Here is a 23,315-nt window from a genome sequence, read left to right on the forward strand (position 1 = left end):
AAATGCCAGCAACGTCGTCTGCCAAGGCCGATGCCCAATGTCATAGTACAGAGCATGTCAAATCCAAAACACCAAATATCAGTAAAAAAAGGACTCCAAAACCTAAAATAAAATTGTCGGAGGAGAAGCGTAAACTTGCCAATATGCCATTTACCACACGGAGTGGCAAGGAACGGCTGAGGCCCTGGCCTATGTTCATGGCTAGTGGTTCAGCTTCACATGAGGATGGAAGCACTCAGCCTCTCGCTAGAAAACTGAAAAGACTCAAGCTGGCAAAAGCACCCGCAGTCCAGTTCCTGATAGTCAGATTGAAGATGTCAGTGTTGAAGTACACCAGGATGAGGAGGATATGGGTGTTGCTGGCGCTGGGGAGGAAATTGACCAGGAGGATTCTGATGGTGAGGTGGTTTGTTTAAGTCAGGCACCCGGGGAGACACCTGTTGTCCGTGGGAGGAATATGGCCGTTGACATGCCTGGTGAAAATACCAAAAAAATCAGCTCTTCGGTGTGGAACTATTTCAACAGAAATGCGGACAACAGGTGTCAAGCCGTGTGTTCCCTTTGTCAAGCTGTAATAAGTAGGGGTAAGGACGTTAACCACCTCGGAACATCCTCCCTTATACGTCACCTGCAGCGCATTCATAATAAGTCAGTGACAAGTTCAAAAACTTTGGGTGACAGCGGAAGCAGTCCACTGACCAGTAAATCCCTTCCTCTTGTAACCAAGCTCACGCAAACCACCCCACCAACTCCCTCAGTGTCAATTTCCTCCTTCCCCAGGAATGCCAATAGTCCTGCTGGCAATGTCACTGGCAATTCTGACGAGTCCTCTCCTGCCTGGGATTCCTCCGATGCATCCTTGCGTGTAACGCCTACTGCTGCTGGCGCTGCTGTTGTTGCTGCTGGGAGTCGATGGTCATCCCAGAGGGGAAGTCGTAAGCCCACTTGTACTACTTCCAGTAAGCAATTGACTGTTCAACAGTCCTTTGCGAGGAAGATGAAATATCACAGCAGTCATCCTGCTGCAAAGTGGATAACTGAGGCCTTGACAACTATGTTGGTGTTAGACGTGCGTCCGGTATCCGCCGTTAGTTCACAGGGAACTAGACAATTTATTGAGGCAGTGTGCCCCCGTTACCAAATACCATCTAGGTTCCACTTCTCTAGGCAGGCGATACCGAGAATGTACACGGACGTCAGAAAAAGACTCACCAGTGTCCTAAAAAATGCAGTTGTACCCAATGTCCACTTAACCACGGACATGTGGACAAGTGGAGCAGGGCAGGGTCAGGACTATATGACTGTGACAGCCCACTGGGTAGATGTATGGACTCCCGCCGCAAGAACAGCAGCGGCGGCACCAGTAGCAGCATCTCGCAAACGCCAACTCTTTCCTAGGCAGGCTACGCTTTGTATCACCGGTTTCCAGAATACGCACACAGCTGAAAACCTCTTACGGCAACTGAGGAAGATCATCGCGGAATGGCTTACCCCAATTGGACTCTCCTGTGGATTTGTGGCATCGGACAACGCCAGCAATATTGTGTGTGCATTAAATATGGGCAAATTCCAGCACGTCCCATGTTTTGCACATACCTTGAATTTGGTGGTGCAGAATTATTTAAAAAACGACAGGGGCGTGCAAGAGATGCTGTCGGTGGCCAGAAAAATTGCGGGACACTTTCGGCGTACAGGCACCACGTACAGAAGACTGGAGCACCACCAAAAACTACTGAACCTGCCCTGCCATCATCTGAAGCAAGAAGTGGTAACGAGGTGGAATTCAACCCTCTATATGCTTCAGAGGTTGGAGGAGCAGCAAAAGGCCATTCAAGCCTATACAATTGAGCACGATATAGGAGGTGGAATGCACCTGTCTCAAGCGCAGTGGAGAATGATTTCAACGTTGTGCAAGGTTCTGATGCCCTTTGAACTTGCCACACGTGAAGTCAGTTCAGACACTGCCAGCCTGAGTCAGGTCATTCCCCTCATCAGGCTTTTGCAGAAGAAGCTGGAGACATTGAAGGAGGAGCTAACACGGAGCGATTCCGCTAGGCATGTGGGACTTGTGGATGGAGCCCTTAATTCGCTTAACAAGGATTCACGGGTGGTCAATCTGTTGAAATCAGAGCACTACATTTTGGTCACCGTGCTCGATCCTAGATTTAAAGCCTACCTTGGATCTCTCTTTCCGGCAGACACAAGTCTGCTGGGGTTGAAAGACCTGCTGGTGAGAAAATTGTCAAGTCAAGCGGAACGCGACCTGTCAACATCTCCTCCTTCACATTCTCCCGCAACTGGGGGTGCGAGGAAAAGGCTCAGAATTCCGAGCCCACCCGCTGGCGGTGATGCAGGGCAGTCTGGAGCGACTGCTGATGCTGACATCTGGTCCGGACTGAAGGACCTGACAACGATTACGGACATGTCGTCTACTGTCACTGCATATGATTCTCTCACCATTGAAAGAATGGTGGAGGATTATATGAGTGACCGCATCCAAGTAGGCACGTCACACAGTCCATACTTATACTGGCAGGAAAAAGAGGCAATTTGGAGGCCATTGCACAAACTGGCTTTATTCTACCTAAGTTGCCCTCCCACAAGTGTGTACTCCGAAAGAGTGTTTAGTGCCGCCGCTCACCTTGTCAGCAATCGGCGTACGAGGTTACATCCAGAAAATGTGGAGAAGATGATGTTCATTAAAATGAATTATAATCAATTCCTCCGCGGAGACATTGACCAGCAGCAATTGCCTCCACAAAGTACACAGGGAGCTGAGATGGTGGATTCCAGTGGGGACGAATTGATAATCTGTGAGGAGGGGAATGTACACGGTGATATATCAGAGGGTGATGATGAGGTGGACATCTTGCCTCTGTAGAGCCAGTTTGTGCAAGGAGAGATTAATTGCTTCTTTTTTGGGGGGGGTCCAAACCAACCCGTCATATCAGTCACAGTCGTGTGGCAGACCCTGTCACTGAAATGATGGGTTGGTTAAAGTGTGCATGTCCTGTTTTGTTTATACAACATAAGGGTGGGTGGGAGGGCCCAAGGACAATTCCATCTTGCACCTCTTTTTTCTTTTATTTTTCTTTGCGTCATGTGCTGTTTGGGGAGGGTTTTTTGGAAGGGACATCCTGCGTGACACTGCAGTGCCACTCCTAAATGGGCCCGGTGTTTGTGTCGGCCACTAGGGTCGCTAATCTTACTCACACAGTCAGCTACCTCATTGCGCCTCTTTTTTTCTTTGCGTCATGTGCTGATTGGGGAGGGTTTTTTGGAAGGGACATCCTGCGTGACACTGCAGTGCCACTCCTAAATGGGCCCGGTGTTTGTGTCGGCCACTAGGGTCGCTAATCTTACGCACACAGTCAGCTACCTCATTGCGCCTCTTTTTTTCTTTGCGTCATGTGCTGATTGGGGAGGGTTTTTTGGAAGGGACATCCTGCGTGACACTGCAGTGCCACTCCTAAATGGGCCCGTTGTTTGTGTCGGCCACTAGGGTCGCTAATCTTACTCACACAGTCAGCTACCTCATTGCGCCTCTTTTTTTCTTTGCGTCATGTGCTGATTGGGGAGGGTTTTTTGGAAGGGACATCCTGCGTGACACTGCAGTGCCACTCCTAAATGGGCCCGGTGTTTGTGTCGGCCACTAGGGTCGCTAATCTTACTCACACAGTCAGCTACCACATTGCGCCTCTTTTTTTCTTTGCGTCATGTGCTGATTGGGGAGGGTTTTTTGGAAGGGACATCCTGCGTGACACTGCAGTGCCACTCCTAAATGGGCCCGGTGTTTGTGTCGGCCACTAGGGTCGCTAATCTTACTCACACAGTCAGCTACCTCATTGTGCCTCTTTTTTTCTTTGCGTCATGTGCTGATTGGGGAGGGTTTTTTGGAAGGGACATCCTGCGTGACACTGCAGTGCCACTCCTAAATGGGCCCGGTGTTTGTGTCGGCCACTAGGGTCGCTTATCTTACTCACACAGTCAGCTACCTCATTGCGCCTCTTTTTTTCTTTGCGTCATGTGCTGATTGGGGAGGGTTTTTTGGAAGGGACATCCTGCGTGACACTGCAGTGCCACTCCTAGATGGGCCAGGTGTTTGTGTCGGCCACTAGTGTCGCTTAGCTTAGTCATCCAGCGACCTTGGTGCAAATTTTAGGACTAAAAATAATATTGTGAGGTGTGAGGTATTCAGAATAGACTGAAAATGAGTGGAAATTATGGTTTTTGAGGTTAATAATAATATGGGATCAAAATGACCCCCAAATTCTATGATTTAAGCTGTTTTTTAGGGTTTTTTGAAAAAAACACCCGAATCCAAAACACACCCGAATCCGACAAAAAAAATTCGGTGAGGTTTTGCCAAAACGCGGTCGAACCCAAAACACGGCCGCGGAACCGAACCCAAAACCAAAACACAAAACCCGAAAAATTTCAGGCGCTCATCTCTAATTTAAAGTATACTTAATTAGATAATTTGTTTGGTCTTTGTAAATTTATTGTACCCTTATACTTTTATGGATTCAATGTTGTTCCGCTCTATGCTTAGTTTCTCTTTTTTGTTTCTTATATTCACGTATGGTGATGAATTTGTTTTGTGTTTATGTTTCCAAGGCAACCGGCATTGAGACGGACTCGGGAGCGTAAGGTACGTGTGCGGGATGACGTCATCCGGACCCACCGAGCGGACAGGCTCACTAAGTGAGATGCTAACAGCATCTCTGGGCTGCGATCAATCAGGCAGAGGCAGTCGCGGGGCCGGAGGGGGCATGCCAACGGCATTAGAACACCGCTGGCAGGGTGCAGTCCGGACTACGCAGGCATGTCCGGACCATTGGGGGGGGCTGCGTGATGTCACACACAGCCGCTGCGACCCGGGATGCGGCAAGTAGCGGCCTGGCAGCATGCAGGAGCTACGCTGGCAAGGAGCTACTCGCCAGGTGCAAAAGCATCGCTGCCGTGCAATGCTTTTGCACCTGTGCGGGGGGGGGGGGGTAGGGCCTGACATGCAGGGCGGACTAGCCCTGTGCTGGGCGTCCCCCCGCATGTCAGAGTAAATTATCGTAGATGTGCTAAATTTTGCACATCTGCGATCAGATCTGAATTACCCCCACTATATCATAGACTGACCCTGTACACACTGCACTGCATCATACTGTGTACTCATCAAGAGCACACTATATCATAGACTGACACTGTACATACTGCACCATGTGCACACTATTTCACAGACTGACCCTATACACACTGCACTACACATACTGACCATGCGCACACTATATCATAGACTGACACTGTACATACTGCACTACACATACTGACCATGCGCACACTATATCATAGACTGACACTGTACATACTGCACTACACATACTGACCATGCGCACACTATGTCATAGACTGACCCTGTACACACTGCACTGCATCATACTGTGTACTCACCAAGCGCACACTATATCATAGACTGACACTGTACATACTGCACTACACATACTGACCATGTGCACACTATATCATAGACTGACACTGTACATACTGCACCATGTGCACACTATTTCACAGACTGACCCTATACACACTGCACTACACATACTGACCATGCGCACACTATATCATAGACTGACACTGTACATACTGCACTACATCATACTGTATACTGACCATGCGCACACTATGTCACAGACTGACCCTGTACTTACTGCACTACACATACTGACCATGTGCACACTATTTCACAGACTGACCCTATACACACTGCACTACACATACTGACCATGCACACCCTATATCACAGACTGACTGTACACACTGCACTACATCTTATACTGACCATGCACAGACTGACCCTTTGCTCACCACAGAATAACCTTGCACCCACTATACCACAAACTGACATTAAAGCTGGATACGCACTGTAGCGATGTTAATGAAGAATGGAACGATCACTGTTCCATCCTTCATTACGTACAGCATACGTGCTGCCACTAGCGATATCCTCTGGTTTGATGTGCAGCACATCAAACCTGCCAGTGTGGCTAGTGACTGCGGGCACACGCAAATCGGTCATACACACTGCCCGATATTCACCGAATTGAGCGATATGTTGGACTGACACGCTAAACTCACCACTACAACAGACAGAGTTTGCACACATACAGTACTGTACAACTGTTATATGTATATCTCAATAAGGTGAGATTCAATTAGTGGTGAGTTTATATTAGAACCTTGCATGAACTGTGACTGTGCACATTGCGTGTAATTACAAGAGGAAAATCACTGTGGGTGACAAGTAAAAAAAACTGATGTAACCTAAACTCTAATGAATCCCTCCCTGCCTTTTTTAATGTATTTGTGCTACCACAATAACTGTCTGGTTATTACTATCTCTGGATAGCGATAACAGGTCAAATTAATAAAAAAAAAAAAAAATCTTTAATTGTTTTAAAATATTTTATTCTGTTTTTTTTATGCTTATATTTTTCATCTTTTTTTTTTTTTTTTTTAACTGTGGTACCAATTCTCTTAAAACATAGCTTAATTTGGACAGCAATAAACACTGACATGCATCATTTAATAAAAAATTAACCTAAAATCAATATTACACTCTCAAGCTTTGCAGGGTTGGACCAGAAGGGGAGGGGTTCACAAACCAATTTGTTGTCTAGGGCCCCATGGGGTCTTAATATGGCTCTGCAAAGGTGCAATATGAGAAGGACTCAAAAGGGCATGCGCAGGCTCAGCAGCTCCTCCCATGGGCAATTGCGGAGCTTGTGAGTGAAGCTCTCACGGCTCCACCTGCCGCCTCCTCCTGACTCCATTGGAGTGCTGCTTATCGCTGGGAAAGGCATGGGTGGCAGTGGCAGCAGCTCTAAAGTAAGTTTAGTTGTTACTGCTGTTGGTCACCGGCCTGTCAGACCTCTTTAGCGCTTGCAGTGACAGACCGGCCCCGCGCTGCGGAACTTGATCTACAACGCCTAACTCTGTTCTGCCTGCACCTCTGCCTGCCTTTGGCTGATGCCGGCTTTCCACAGGGTTGATCCCCCGAGATATGTTATAAAAGGGTCCGGCCCTTGAGCCCTCATTAGTTGGAAGCTTGGAACCGCCACACTCAGTTGAAAGATGAGGCAACGATTTACGGCTATAGCCCACTTAACAGTTCTAGTGTTAGACTCTGTGTCCATCCTGATGTTGGCACTGCTAAAGGGATCAGAGCTGGATTAAGGGGGAGCAAAAGGGGAAAGTATCCTTGGGCCCCCTCTCTTAGGGGGCCCACTGGTCAGAGCAGCTTCCGAGTCCAGAGTCACAATGACTGTATTAGATGCTGCCTCCTGCTCAGGACTGCGCTCCACCTGCTTAGCTTGATGATTGCCTGACTGCTAAAGCTGCTTTGATTTCCCTGCTGGGATCAGGAACTCTGTGGCTCTGGCACTGTGTGACATGTCCACTGCTGGATCACCCTATGAACTTTTTTGGCACCTTGCTGTTCCATCTTTTGGGGTCCCCATGGGCAGCTGATGAGCTGGTCCTCACCTGTTGCTTTCCTCTGCACCCTCGCTGGACCTGTCTCCATGATTACCAATGGATTCTCAGATCCTCTCCATGGAGGTACACTCCGGACCCTGCTGTTCTCTCTTTGTTTTGTTTTACCGGGGTGTTCTTGTTCTAGATGATCTGACTGCTACTCCCCTTCTCTACAGCCTCCATGGGGTGGCTGATGTCCTCCCTCTTCTTGCTTCTTGGCTTCTTCAATCTAGTATTGGGTGTTGTTGGATTGTTCCCTCCACAGTTCATGGTTTGACAATGCCTCTGCAGCCCCCACTTTTGAGTTCATTTTTTCCCTTGTTGATTGTCCCTCTCCTGTTCACCCTTTCTTTACTTACATTACCTACCAACAGGGGCGTAACTCCCAGAGGCAATGGAGATGCATTCCTCCGGGTTCCAAGCCCTGAAGGGGCATCTGCATGTACCGCAGCACCTGTGTTGTTCACAGCGGGATCCAAGTATGACTGCTGCTCTTCCAATGGAGCTCTTCGCCACCCCTGCTGCTGCTGCAGACTTAATGGTCTCTGTCCCAGGAGCCATGCTAACACCTGCAATAGGGGACAGAATGTCTCCTGCCTGGTTCAATTCAGCCTGTAGATCGGCTGAGAGCGAAAACTATATAATTCTGTAAGTCGTGTTTATATATATATATATATATATATGTGTATATATATATATATATATGTGTATATATATATATACAGTGGTCGAAGTGGGGCGGTATACGGCGGTATGGAATACCGCCACTTCTTCCACTGACCCGGAAATGAGCCCAGAAAGTGCAGCAGGAGGCGAGGGAAGTGGCCATCCTGCTGCACATGGTGCTCCCCGTCCCTGCGCGGCGGCCGGCGGCTGTGTAGAGCGCTGTATTAGCTCACAGCCGCTCACCGCTGCCAGCCACCCGCTCACGCCGCTCGCCATCCGCCCGCTGCTACCGCTCACCAGCCGGCCGCCGGCCCCGCTCACCAGCTGCCCGGCGCCAACTCACTGCTGCCAGCAACAAATAAGGTAATGTTCCCCTGCTGTCACCTCTCTCCCTGCTGTTCCTGTCGTCACTGTCACTGTCCCTGTCATCAGCCTCCCTGTCGTCACTCTCCCTGTCGTCACTGTCGTCACTCTCCCTGTCGTCACTCTCCCTGTCGTTACTGTCGTCACTGTCGTCACTCTCCCTGTCGTCACTCTCCCTCTGTCGTCACTCTCCCTGTCGTCACTGTCGTCACTCTCTACCTGTCGTCACTCTCTCCCCCGTCTCTCTCTCTCTCTGTCGTCACTGTTTCTCTCTGTCGTCACTGTCTCTCCCTGTCATCACTTTCCCTGTCGTCACTCTCCCTGTCGTCACTCTCCCTGTCATCACTGTCATCACTCTCTCCCTGTCATCAATGTCGTCACTCTCTCCGTCGTCACTGTCGTCACTCTCTCCCTGTCGTCACTCTCCCTGTCGTCACTCTCGTCACTCTACCTGACGTCACTGTCGTCACTCTGCCTGTTGTCCCTCTCCCTCTGTCGTCACTCTCTCTCCCCCTGTCTCTCCCCCTGCCTCTCTCCCTGTCGTCACTGTCTCTCCCTGTCGTCACTGTCTCTCCCTGTCGTCACTGTCTCTCTCTGTCGTCAATCTCTCTGTCGTCACTCTCTCTGTCGTCACTCTCTGTCGTCACTCTATCGCTATCGTCACTCTATTGCTGTTGTCACTCTATCCCTGTCGTCACTGTCGTCTCTCTCTCCCTGTCGTCACTGTCGTCTCTCTCTCCCTGTCGTCACTGTCGTCAATCTCTCCCTGTCGTCACTCTCTCCCTGTCGTCACTCTCTCTCCCTGTCGTCACTCTCTCTCCCTGTCGTCTCTCTCCCTGTCGTCTCTCTCCCTGTCGTCTCTCTCCCTGTCGTCACTGTCGTCTCTCTGTCCCTGTCGTCACTGTCGTCTCTCTCTCCCTGTCGTCACTCTCTCCCTGTCGTCACTGTCGTCTCTCTCTCCCCGTCTCTCTCTCTCTCTCCCAGTCTCTCTCTCTCCCCATCTCTCTCTCCCCGTCTCTCTCTCTTTGTCGTCACTGTCTCTCTCTGTCGTCACTCTCTCTCCCTGTCGTCACTCTCCCTGTTGTCACTCTCATCACTCACTGTCGTCACTCTCACTGTCGTCACTCTCTCCCCCCCTGTCGTCACTCTCCCTGTCGTCACTCTCGTCACTCTCCTTGTTGTCCCTGTCATCACTCTCTCCCTGTCGTCACTCTCTCCCTGTCGTCACTCTCTCCCTGTCGTCACTCTCTCCCCCTGTGTCTCCCCCCTCATCATTCTCTTCCCCTGTCTCTCCCCCTGTCGTCACTCTCCCTGTCGTCACTCTCTCTCCCTGTCTCTCTCCCTGTCGTCACTGTCTATCTCTCCCTGTCGTCACTGTCTATCTCTCCCTGTCGTCACTGTCTCTCTCTCCCTGTCGTCACTGTCTCTCTCTCCCTGTCGTCACTGTCGTCACTCTCTCCCTGTCGTCACTCTCTCCCCCGTCTCTCTCTCTGTCGTCACTGTCTCTCTCTATCGTCACTGTCTCTCTCTGTCGTCACTGTCTCTCCCTGTTGTCACTCTCTCTGTCGTCACTTTCCCTGTCGTCACTGTCGTCACTCTCTCCCTGTCGTCACTGTCGTCACTCTCTCCCTGTCGTCAATGTCGTCACTCTCTTCATCGTCACTGTCGTCACTCTCTCCCTGCCGTCACTCTCCCTGTCGTCACTCTCGTCACTCTCGTCACTCTCCCTTTCGTCACTGTCGTCACTCTGCCTGTTGTCGCTCTCCCACTGTCGTCACTCTCTCTCCCCCTGTCTCTCCCCCTGCCTCTCTCCCCGTTGTCACTGTCTCTCCCTGTCGTCACTGTCTCTCTCTGTCGTCACTCTCTCTGTCTTCACTCTCTATCGTCACTCTCTGTCGTCACTCTATCGCTATCGTCACTCTATTGCTGTCGTCACTCTATCCCTGTCGTCACTGTCATCTCTCTCTCCCTGTCGTCACTGTCGTCTCTCTCTCCATGTCGTCACTGTTGTCACTCTGTCGTCACTGTCGTCACTCTCTCCCTGTCGTCACTCTCTCTCCCTGTCGTCACTCTCTCTCCCTGTCGTCCCTCTCCCTGTTGTCTCTCTCCCTGTTGTTACTGTCGTCTCTCTCTCCCGCGTCTGTTGCAGCGTGTCAAAGCCTCAGGAACCCCGGCCGTCTCAGCAGTGACGTCATGAGCGTGTGCCATTCTCTAGCAGCCTATCGAAGTGTCCGGCTGTCCGTTGCCTAAACAACCCGACCGGCTGTCCTTGGAATCGCAACTCTGTGCTCCGGTTACCACTGGTCGCTTCATGGGTTCCCCGTCACTTCCCTGCTGCTGACGACATCGGAGGGGGCTCGTTCATTACCACCAATCAGAATGCATCACAACATAGTGTTCCCATAACCTAAAAACAAATGAACAAACGTATTAAAAAACATTAAAAACAAAGGTTTAGAACAGATTCTTACCAAGATAGAATACTGAGCAATTCTAGTAACTGATAATACAGCTATCTAGAGAAGTAAAGGCTTCCTAAAATGTGTTCCTTAAGTTACTCCCCTTGCGACCATAGGATGGAGTTAATATTAGTTAGACTTATGTCTACAAGAAACATTGCAGACCTAGGGAATCATTTAATCCCCTAGGAGATAGGGTCTCTAGTGTATGTATCCATTTGCTTTCTAGCTGGAGTAACTTTTTCTTCCTATTGCTGCGACTCGGATTTATTGGTACATGATCAATCAGCTTTATTCTGATGCTGGCCATACTGTGTTTGGCCTCAGCACAGTGTCTAGCCACTGGCTGATCGCTGGTCCCGGACTCAAGTGCTGCCCTGGTGGCAGACCTTTGTCCGGCCATTCTTTCCCTGAACTGTCTTTCTGTCTTGCCCACGTAGTTAAGACCACATGGGCAAGACAGAATGTAAATAACATATTTGGTGGTACATGTAAGGGCATGACGAATTCTATATTTTTTCCCAGAATACGGGTGTACAAATGAGTCACCTGGTATAAGGGATCTGCATGTAGTGCATCCCAGACAACGGTAGCACCCAGCTTTTTGACTAAGGAAGTGTGATAATGTGGCTTGTGTTTTAAGTAGTGATGTGCACCGGACATTTTTCGGGTTTTGTGTTTTGGTTTTGGATTCGGTTCCGCGGCCGTGTTTTGGATTCGGACGCGTTTTGGCAAAACCTCACCGAAAATTTTTTGTCGGATTCGGGTGTGTTTTGGATTCGGGTGTTTTTTTCAAAAAACCCTAAAAAACAGCTTAAATCATAGAATTTGGGGGTCATTTTGATCCCATAGTATTATTAACCTCAATTACCATAATTTCCACTCATGTCCAGTCTATTCTGAACACCTCACACCTCACAATATTATTTTTAGTCCTACAATTTGCACCGAGGTCGCTGGATGGCTAAGCTAAGCTACACAAGTGGCCGACACAAACACCTGGCCCATCTAGGAGTGGCACTGCAGTGTCAATCAAGACAGGATGGCACTTCCAAAAAATTGTCCCCAAACAGCACATGATGCAAAGAAAAAAAGAGGCGCACCAAGGTGGCTGTTTGACTAAGCTAAGCGACACAAGTGGCCGACACAAACACCTGGCCCATCTAGGAGTGGCACTGCAGTGTCAATCAAGACAGGATGGCACTTCCAAAAAATTGTCCCCAAACAGCACATGATGCAAAGAAAAAAAGAGGCGCACCAAGGTGGCTGTTTGACTAAGCTAAGCGACACAAGTGGCCAACACAAACACCTGGCCCATCTAGGAGTGGCACTGCAGTGTCAATCAAGACAGGATGGCACTTCAAAAAATTTGTCCCCAAACAGCACATGATGCAAAGAAAAAAAGAGGCGCACCAAGGTGGCTGTGTGACTAAGCTAAGCGACACAAGTGGCCGACACAAACACCTGGCCCAAACAGCACATGATGCAAAGAAAAAAAGAGGCGCACCAAGGTCGCTGTGTGACTAAGCTAAGCGACACAAGTGGCCGACACAAACACTTGGCCCATCTAGGAGTGGCACTGCAGTGTCAATCAAGACAGGATGGCACTTCCAAAAAATTATCCCCAAACAGCACATGATGCAAAGAAAAAAAGAGGCGCACCAAGGTCGCTGTGTGACTAAGCTAAGCGACACAAGTGGCCCACACAAACACCTGGCCCATCTAGGAGTGGCACTGCAGTGTCAATCAAGACAGGATGGCACTTCCAAAAAATTGTCCCCAAACAGCACATGATGCAAAGAAAAAAAGAGGCGCACCAAGGTGGCTGTTTGACTAAGCTAAGCGACACTAGTGGCCGACACAAACACCTGGCCCATCTAGGAGTGGCACTGCAGTGTCAATCAAGACAGGATGGCACTTCCAAAAAATTGTCCCCAAACAGCACATGATGCAAAGAAAAAAGAGGCGCACCAAGGTGGCTGTTTGACTAAGCTAAGCGACACAAGTGGCCGACACAAACACCTGGCCCATCTAGGAGGGGCACTGCAGTGTCAATCAAGACAGGATGGCACATCAAAAAATTGTCCCCAAACAGCACATGATGCAAAGAAAAAAAGATGCGCACCAAGGTGGCTGTGTGACTAAGCTAAGCGACACAAGTGGCCGACACAAACACCTGGCCCAAACAGCACATGATGCAAAGAAAAAAAGAGGCGCACCAAGGTCGCTGTGTGACTAAGCTAAGCGACACAAGTGGCCGACACAAACACCTGGCCCATCTCGGAGTGGCACTGCAGTGTCAATCAAGACAGGATGGCACTTCCAAAAAATTGTCCCCAAACAGCACATGATGCAAAGAAAAATGAAAGAAAAAAGAGGTGCAAGATGGAATTGTCCTTGGGCCCTCCCACCCACCCTTATGTTGTATAAACAGGACATGCACACTTTAGCGAACCCATCATTTCAGCGACAGGGTCTGCCACACGACTGTGACTGAAATGACTGGTTGGTTTGGGCCCCCACCAAAAAAGAAGCAATCAATCTCTCCTTGCACAAACTGGCTCTACAGAGGCAAGATGTCCACCTCATCATCATCCTCCGATTCCTCACCCCTTTCACTGTGTACATCCCCCTCCTCACAGATTATTAATTCGTCCCCACTGGAATCCACCATCTCATGTCCCCGTGTACTTTCTGGAGGCAATTGCTGCTGGTGAATGTCTCCACGGAGGAATTGATTATAATTAATTTTGATGAACATCATCTTCTCCACATTTTCTGGAAGTAACCTCGTACGCCGATTGCTGACAAGGTGAGCGGCTGCACTAAACACTCTTTCGGAGTACACACTGGAGTGAGAGCAACTTAGGTAGAATAAAGCCAGTTTGTGCAAGGGCCTCAAAATTGCCTCTTTTTCCTGCCAGTATACGTACGGACTGTCTGACGTGCCTACTTGGATGCGGTCACTCATATAATCCTCCACCATTCTTTCCATGGTGAGAGAATCATATGCAGTGACAGTAGACGACATGTCAGTAATCATTGGCAGGTCCTTCAGTCCGGACCAGATGTCAGCACTCGCTCCAGACTGCCCTGCATCACCGCCAGCGGGTGGGCTCGGAATTCTTAGCCTTTTCCTCGCACCCTCAGTTGCAGGAGAATGTGAAGGAGGAGATGTTGACGGGTCACGTTCCGCTTGACTTGACAATTTTTTCACCAGCAGGTCTTTGAACCTCTACAGACTTGTGTCTGCCGGAAAGAGAGATACAACGTAGGTTTTAAATCTAGGATCGAGCACAGTGGCCAAAATGTAGTGCTCTGATTTGAACAGATTGACCACCCGTGAATCCTGGTTAAGCGAATTAAGGGCTCCATCCACAAGTCCCACATGCCTAGCGGAATCGCTCCGTTTTAGCTCCTCCTTCAATGTCTCCAGCTTCTTCTGCAAAAGCCTGATGAGGGGAATGACCTGACTCAGGCTGGCAGTGTCTGAACTGACTTCACGTGTGGCAAGTTCAAAGGGTTGCAGAACCTTGCACAACGTTGAAATCATTCTCCACTGCACTTGAGTCAGGTGCATTCCCCCTCCTTTGCCTATATCGTGGGCAGATGTATAGGCTTGAATGGCCTTTTGCTGCTCCTCCATCCTCTGAAGCATATAGAGGGTTGAATTCCACCTCGTTACCACCTCTTGCTTCAGATGATGGCAGGGCAGGTTCAGGAATGTTTGGTGGTGCTCCAGTCTTCTGTACGCGGTGCCTGAATGCCGAAAGTGGCCCGCAATTGTTCGGGCCACCGACAGCATCTCTTGCACGCCCCTGTCATTTTTTAAATAATTCTGCACCACCAAATTCAATGTATGTGCAAAACATGGGACGTGCTGGAATTTGCCCAGATGTAATGCACGCACAATATTGCTGGCGTTGTCCGATGTCACAAATCCCCAGGAGAGTCCAATTGGGGTAAGCCATTCTGCGATGATCTTCCTCAGTTCCCGTAAGAGGTTGTCAGCTGTGTGCCTCTTATGGAAAGCGGTGATACAAAGCGTAGCCTGCCTAGGAACGACTTGGCATTTGCAAGATGCTGCTACTGGTGCCGCCGCTGCTGTTCTTGCTGCGGGAGGCAATACATCTACCCAGTGGGCTGTCACAGTCATATAGTCCTGAGTCTGCCCTGCTCCACTTGTCCACATGTCCATGGTTTAGTGGACATTGGGTACAACTGCATTTTTTAGGACACTGGTGAGTCTTTTTCTGAGGTCTGTGTACATTTTCGGTATCACCTGCCTAGAGAAATGGAACCTAGATGGTATTTGGTACCGTGGACACAGTACCTCAATCAAGTCTATAGTTGCCTCTCAATTAACGATGGATACCGGAACCACGTTTCTCACCGCCCAGGCTGCCAAGGCCTGAGTTATCTGCTTTGCAGCAGGATGACTGCTGTGATATTTCATCTTCCTCGCAAAGGACTGTTGGACAGTCAATTGCTTACTGGAAGTAGTACAAGTGGTCTTCCGACTTCCCCTCTTGGATGACGATCGACTCCCAGCAGCAACAAAAGCAGCGCCAGCAGCAGTAGGCGTTACACTCAAGGATGCATCGGAGGAATCCCAGGCAGGAGAGGACTCGTCAGACTTGACAGTGACATGGCCTGCAGGACTATTGGCGTTCCTGGGTAAGGTGGAAATTGACACTGAGGGAGTTGGTGGTGTGGTTTGCAGGAGCTTGGTTACAAGAGGAAGGGATTTAGTGGTCAGTGGACTGCTTCCGCTGTCACCCAAAGTTTTTGAACTTGTCACTGACTTATGATGAATGCGCTGCAGGTGACGTATAAGGGAGGATGTTCCGAGGTAGTTAACGTCCTTACCCCTACTTATTACAGCTTGACAAAGGCAACACACGGCTTGACACCTGTTGTCCGCATTTGTGTTGAAATAATTCCACACCGACGAGCTGATTTTTTTTGTATTTTGACCAGGCATGTCAATGGCCATATTCCTCCCACGGACAACAGGTGTCTCCCCGGGTGCCTGACTTAAACAAACCACCTCACCATCAGAATCCTCCTTGTCAATTTCCTCCCCAGCACCAGCAACAACCATATCCTCATCCTGGTGTACTTCAATAGTGACATCTTCAATTTCACTATCAGGAACTGGACTCCGGGTGCTCCTTCCAGCACTTGCAGGGGGCGTGCAAATGGTGGAAAGCGCAAGCTCTTCCCGTCCAGTGTTGGGAAGGTCAGGCATTGCAACCGACACAATTGGACTCTCCTTGAGGATTTGTGATTTAGAAGAACGCACAGTTCTTTGCTGTGCTTTTGCCAGCTTAAGTCTTTTCTTTTTTCAAGCGAGAGGATGAGTGCTTCCATCCTCATGTGAAGCTGAACCGCTAGCCATGAACATAGGCCAGGGCCTCAGCCGTTCCTTGCCACTCCGTGTCGTAAATGGCATATTGGCAAGTTTACGCTTCTCCGCAGACGCTTTTAATTTTGATTATTGGGTCATTTTACTGAACTTTTGTGTTTTGGATTTTACATGCTCTCTACTATGACATTGGGCATCGGCCTTGGCAGACGACGTTGATGGCATTTAATCGTCTCGGCCATGACTAGTGGCAGCAGCTTCAGCACGAGGTGGAAGTGGATCTTGATCTTTCCCTATTTTAACCTCCACATTTTTGTTCTCCATTTTTTAATGTGTGGAATTATATGCCAGTATCAATAGCAATGGCCTACTACTATATTTACTGCGCACAACTGAAATGCACCACAGTTATGGATGGATAGTATACTTGACGACACAGAGGTAGGTACAGCAGTGGCCTACCGTACTGCTATATATAGTATACTGGTGGACACTGTCAGCAAACTGCAAAACTAAAATGCACCACAGGTATAGAATGTAGATGGATAGTATACTTAATGGATGACGACACAGAGGTAGGTACAGCAGTGGCCTACCGTACTGCTATATATAGTATACTGGTGGACACTGTGTCAGCAAACTGCAAAACTAAAATGCACCACAGGTATAGAATGTAGATGGATAGTATACTTAATGGATGACGACACAGAGGTAGGTACAGCAGTGGCCTACCGTACTGCTATATATAGTATACTGGTGGACACTGTGTCAGCAAACTGCAAAACTAAAATGCACCACAGGTATAGAATGTAGATGGATATATACTTAATGGATGACGACACAGAGGTAGGTACAGCAGTGGCCTACCGTACTGCTATATATAGTATACTGGTGGACACTGTCAGCAAACTGCAAAACTAAAATGCACCACAGGTATAGAATGTAGATGGATAGTATACTTAATGGATGACGACACAGAGGTAGGTACAGCAGTGCACTCTGCACTGTACTCCTCCTATATAATATTAATTATACTGGTGGTCCCCAGTCCCCACAATAAAGCAGCACACTGAGCACAGATATGGAGTGTTTTTCAGGCAGACAACGTATACTGGTGGTCACTGTCAGCAAAACTCTGCACTGTACTCCTGCTATAGCTGCTCCCCAGTCCCCACAATTAAGCAGTGTGAGCACTCAGCACAGATATATTATGCAGCACACTGAGCACAGATATGGTAGGTATATGGAGCATTTTTTTCAGGCAGAGAACGGATAAAAACTGGTGGTCACTTATCAGCAAAACTCTGCACTGTACTCCTCCTAACAGCTGCTCCCCAGTCCTCCCCACAATTAAGCAATAAACCAATCAACTTCAACAATAAACGGAGAGGACGCCAGCCACGTCCTCTCCCTATCATCTCCAATGCACGAGTGAAAATGGCGGCGACGCGCGGCTGCTTATATAGAATCCGAATCTCGCGAGAATCCGACAGCGGGATGATGACGTTCGGGCGCGCTCGGGTTAGCCGAGCAAGGCGGGACAGTTTGAACCTGCCTCGGACCCGTGTAAAAAGGATGAAGTTCGGGGGGGTTCGGTTTCCGAGAAACCGAACCCGCTCATCTCTAGTTTTAAGTATGGTGATATCCCTTTTTACTAATAGATCACCTAGGTTTCGGCCACGTGTATAGCAAGGAAGAAGCCTAGTGCCTGTGAGGGCTGGTAAGTTTTTATCCGTGTTAATAATAGGCCAAAATTTCTTAGCGTATTGTTTTGTAAACTTACTTTTAGTATTGAATCTATTAACCCATGGTAAAAACTGCTGGCTGTTAACTTGTGTTCCACTTGTATGTAATGTGTCGTGTCTAGGGATACTGAGCACTTTGTCTCTCGTTCTCTCCAATAATCTGCGTGGGTATCCCCTTTTCTGGAATTTATCTACCATCTCTTCCATGTCCTGTATAGTTTGTAAGTTATCACTGGTGATTCTCCTTACTCTTAACATCTGAGAATAAGGTAGCCCATCACGTAGAGGTTGAGGATGAAAGCTATCATGCATTAGAATGGTGTTTCTGTCTGTTTCTTTAATGTGTATAGTTGTATTAATACCCTCAACTGTCAATGTGATGTTGACGTCAAGGAAATGGACTGTAGTAGGGGAAATAGTGTAGGTCAGTTGTACTGCATGTCCAGTCGCATTGTGGTTAATTATTAAATCTTTCAATTGCGACTCTGTGCCTGTCCAAAAGATCAGGAGGTCATCTATGTACCGCAAATATAACCTGAGATGTCTACAATTGAGGAACATTTATTTTTCTACCATAATCATGCAGGCGTTGGCGTACGATGGGGCCACATTGGACCCCATCGCACAACCCGCCAACTGTAGGTAGAATTTAGAATCATACACAAAGTAATTTTTGGTTAACACCAAATTAAGTAATTCTAAAAAGAATTCTACTGGTGGGCCTTTATAATCTTTGTTGTTGGTTAGTAACGCCTCAACAGCCTGCAGACCCTCATTGTGAGGTATACAGGTATACAGGCTGTTGACGTCAGCACTGCACAGCAGCATACCTGCAGGCGGTGGACCAAAATTCTCCATTTTTAACAAAAGCGATGTCGTATCTTTAAGATATGACTCGGCTTGTTGAATACAAGGGTTAAGTAATGAGTCTAAATACATCGCTATTGGTTGAAATAAAGAGCAAGAAACAGACAGTTGAGAAGATCCGCAACAAGAAAAGAACCCTTTGTTACTATAAATATATAGTTGAAGAATAGAAAAATATTTAAAAGGGGCTATGAACCAGATACCTATATTTGCTGTGGAAATCCGTCACAGGCAGAGGTTGGTGTTGCTCCCCAGAGTCAGAAAGTCAAAATAGAAATAGAAAGAAAAGAAGACTCTATTTTGGGGGCACTCTTAGAAATCCAAGACAGGGATATTTTAAATAGTGGGTGGATTACCAGCGCTGGCTGATCAAAATTATAAATAGTAAAAAACAATCTATATCCCAAAAAGGCTTATATTTAAAAAATCATATTTATTTTACATATATATCCAAAATGAAAATAAAAATAAAAATAAAAATAATAACAGTAAAAAGATATTAATGAAAATAGATAAAACACTCAATGAATTATACCACAATATCTTATTGCTTATGAATCCACATTTGGCTGTGATCGTACTCAGGGGGACTAGAACCACTTGGAAATGTCCGTCACTAATCGGTTATTTGCATAAATCCGATAATTTAGCAGATGTGAGGTATTTACCAGTGTTCTGAGAGCAGGTATTGTCCACCTGATGTATAGCTGGATCAATAGGTCCTCCTTGGCATGGAGGATTGGGTCCAGAAGGTGGATTCTGCTGTTTGAAGATGTCCCAAGTGATGTACACCAGAGTATCCGTGTAGCCAGAGGAGATGGTGGTATTGAGTGTCCGGATAAAAGTGAAGCTCAACGCGTTTCGCTGGTTTAGATATTCCAGCTTCCTCAGGAGCAAGTAAGATAGTGGCTGTGGTAAAGCCTTTTTATACCGGATATGAGTGATTAATTGATTACACATGAGTGCATGACATAAGATCATATATAAGCCTTTTGGAAAATTCATATATCACTATACAGATTAGAGAATCCACTGGTCCCATATACCTTTTATCATAAAAAAACATAAAAACGATCATCTATTATATAGTTATATAGTTTAAAAAAAACGCATATACATCCCGATCATGTGACAACTTGTATCACGTGATCGGTGTTTTATCCAATGGAGATGTGTATTCCGATCATGTGGTATGACACGTGGCCATAATGGAGTCAGTTGCTAGGCAACTAGTCCGGAGAGGTTTACGATTAAGTTCATGACGTATGAAGTCACGTAGCGTCCCGATCACGTGACCCTTTATGTCACATGATCGGGATGTCAATGGGAGGGTATGGTTCAGTCGTGTCTATACGGCAGAATTGGTTGCTAAGTAACACGTCTCTGATACAGAGAGCGTCCGCATTCTGTACAGTATTATGACAGGAAGATCCTGTAGGCAGATTCGTGTCTTAATGTTCGGCTACTTCCTATCAACATGAAAGTTATTCAATCGTACAGTTTATCGGCCTCCTAATCAAATACAATTGATGTTTCATATATTTTCCCACAATAGTGTCAATTGGTCCCATATGTATAGGTACCATAGACAATTAAACAGATACATATCTTAATAGTATAATTACTAATCACATAAAGTCCGGAGGGTTTATTCAAATCATTATATATAATCCATAATCATATGAAATGCATTATTGACAACAAATTAAAAATAGATAATATCAAAATTATTATGACATGCAAAATTATGTAATTACCCGATATGTGACGATTTTAGTCACGTGATCTAAATGTTCCTCCAAATAGAGAGATTTTATAAGTATCTATATGGAGAGAGATTATTTGAGAGTTGCAGTTATAATAGTAACAACTTGTCTATCCATATAAGAGACTATTTATAGAAGAGAGACAGAGAATTAGAGAATTAATGAATTAATGAATTAAATATAGTTGACCTATATTTAAATTTAATTCTTGGAAAAAATTCAGGATCTTAAAACATTCCTCCAAGATTAGAATAAGTGATGATAAGAGAGGCATATAATTTATTTATTTCTTATGATATTCTTATACAAATAAAGAAGGAGGGGGAAGGGGAGGAAGAAAGTGGAAGTGAGGGGGGGAAAAGAGAGAAAGTCATGTCCAAAGCAAGGGAACTAGAAGAAGTGTATATAATTAGATAACAGAGTTCAATTCCATGGTTTCATTCAGACCAACAGGGTGCAAGGAATTAAATTTCAGCATCCAATATACTTCACGACTACAGAGTTTTTTGAATCTGTCACCTCCCCTAGAGGTTGGAGTGATCTGTTCAAGGCATGTGACTGATAGACAGGAAGGGTTGGACATATGTTTTGTGAAATAGTGTCTTGAAACGCTATGCGTTTGACATTTATTTATAATATTTCTTCTGTGTTCCATAAAGCGAACCCGTAATTTTCTAGTTGTGCGTCCTATATAGTTGAGTCCACAACTACAGGTTAACAAATAGATAGCGTAGTTAGTCTCACAATTCATAAAAGTTCTAAATTCATATGTCTCATTAAAAGATGGAATATTAATTGAGACGGTCTTACGTTGTATATGAGAGCACATCGTACATCTTGTCAAGCCGCATTTATGAAAACCTAGTGGTTTTGTACTGAGCCATTCTGTACCCTTCTGGATCTTAGATTCCCTAATACTTTTTAGATGACTGGGAGCCAGAATGGTCTTTAATGACCTATTTTTCCTATAAGTGATTGTGGTCGGGGGGGTAGGATAGTACTGAGTATATTGTCTTGTTTTAATATTTTATAGTTTCGTGTCACTATTGATCTTATTTCTTGAGCACATCTATTGTATTTACAAATAAAAGAAATATCCCGATTATTCTGTTTTTCTATTTTATGTTTGGATTGTTTAGAATGAAGAAGTTGTTGTCTGTCCATATTGTAGACCTCCATGTAGGCCTTTTGTAATAGTGTCTCAGGATAATCTCTAGTCCTGAAAGAATCTATCAGTTCTCCAGCCTGAACAGCAAATGTATCCGCATTAGAGCAGTTACGGCGTAACCTCATAAGTTGACCTTTAGGAATATTAGTTTTCCAGGGTTTGTAATGTGAACTTTTATAATGAAGGTACGAGTGCGTATTGACTGATTTGATATAATTGGATGTGACAATTTTGTTATTAATTATATCTAGTGTCAAATCAAGGAAGTTCACATGGGTCTTATTAAACGTGAAAGTGAAGGATAAATTAAAAGGGTTGGTGTTAAGAGTGGAAACAAACTGATTGGCAGACAACTGATCCCCATCCCAAATAATAAAAAGGTCATCAATATAACGGCCATAGAGGACCAGGTGCGCCTCCCATGGGCCATTCCAGATGTACTGTTCTTCAAGGTCGCCCATGTATAAATTTGCATAACTGGGGGCGAACCTGGTCCCCATGGCCGTTCCCATCACCTGTAAATAATAACGATCTAAAAACGTGAAATAATTATGTGTAAGGATAAAATTAATACATTGTAAAACAAAAGATCTGTGATCCACACTGAGATCACTATCTTGGTCTAGACGTCTGGAAATACTGTCACAACCCTTTGTATGTGGTATGTGAGTGTATAGTGATTTGACGTCAAGTGTCAAAAAAGCAAAAGAATCTTTCCATTGTAGGTCTTGTATTTTAGTTAAAAAATCGGTTGTGTCTTTAAGATGTGATCTCAGTGTGGAAACCCGTGGTTGGAGGAAGGTGTCAACGTAATAAGACAAATTAGATGTGAGGGAATCAATACCCGAAACAATAGGTCTACCAGGGGGTGAAGTGAGGGATTTGTGAATTTTTGGTAAAAAATAAAAAGTGGGAGTGACTGGGTGATAAGGTAATAAGAACCGGTGTTCTTCCTTGGACAAAATCTTTGATTCTAATGCAGGATCAAGAAGTTTTTTTAATTCTAATAAAAAAATGGATGTGGGGTTATTGTCGAGACTTTTATAGAAATTTTTATCTTCCAATTGATTTAGAGCCTCCTTGACATAATCCACACGATCCATAATGACAAGGCCGCCACCCTTGTCCGCCTCCTTAAAAATTAAAGAGGTATCCTTAGTTAATGTATGAAGTGCCCTCTTTTCCTGTCTAGTTAGATTTGAAGGTGTTTGTAATTTATTATGATTATATTCCACCATTTCCTTAAAGTCATCTAACGTGATTCTATAAAATGCCTCTATACTACTACTCTTGGCTGATATAGGAAAGAATTCGGACTTACATTTAAAAGAACCGGCTTCTCTCTTTATATCAAATATTTTTTCTGTTTTTAATGGTAGAGTATTA

The sequence above is a fragment of the Pseudophryne corroboree genome, chromosome 4, assembly GCF_028390025.1.
Source record: "Pseudophryne corroboree isolate aPseCor3 chromosome 4, aPseCor3.hap2, whole genome shotgun sequence".
NCBI lineage: Eukaryota > Metazoa > Chordata > Amphibia > Anura > Myobatrachidae > Pseudophryne > Pseudophryne corroboree.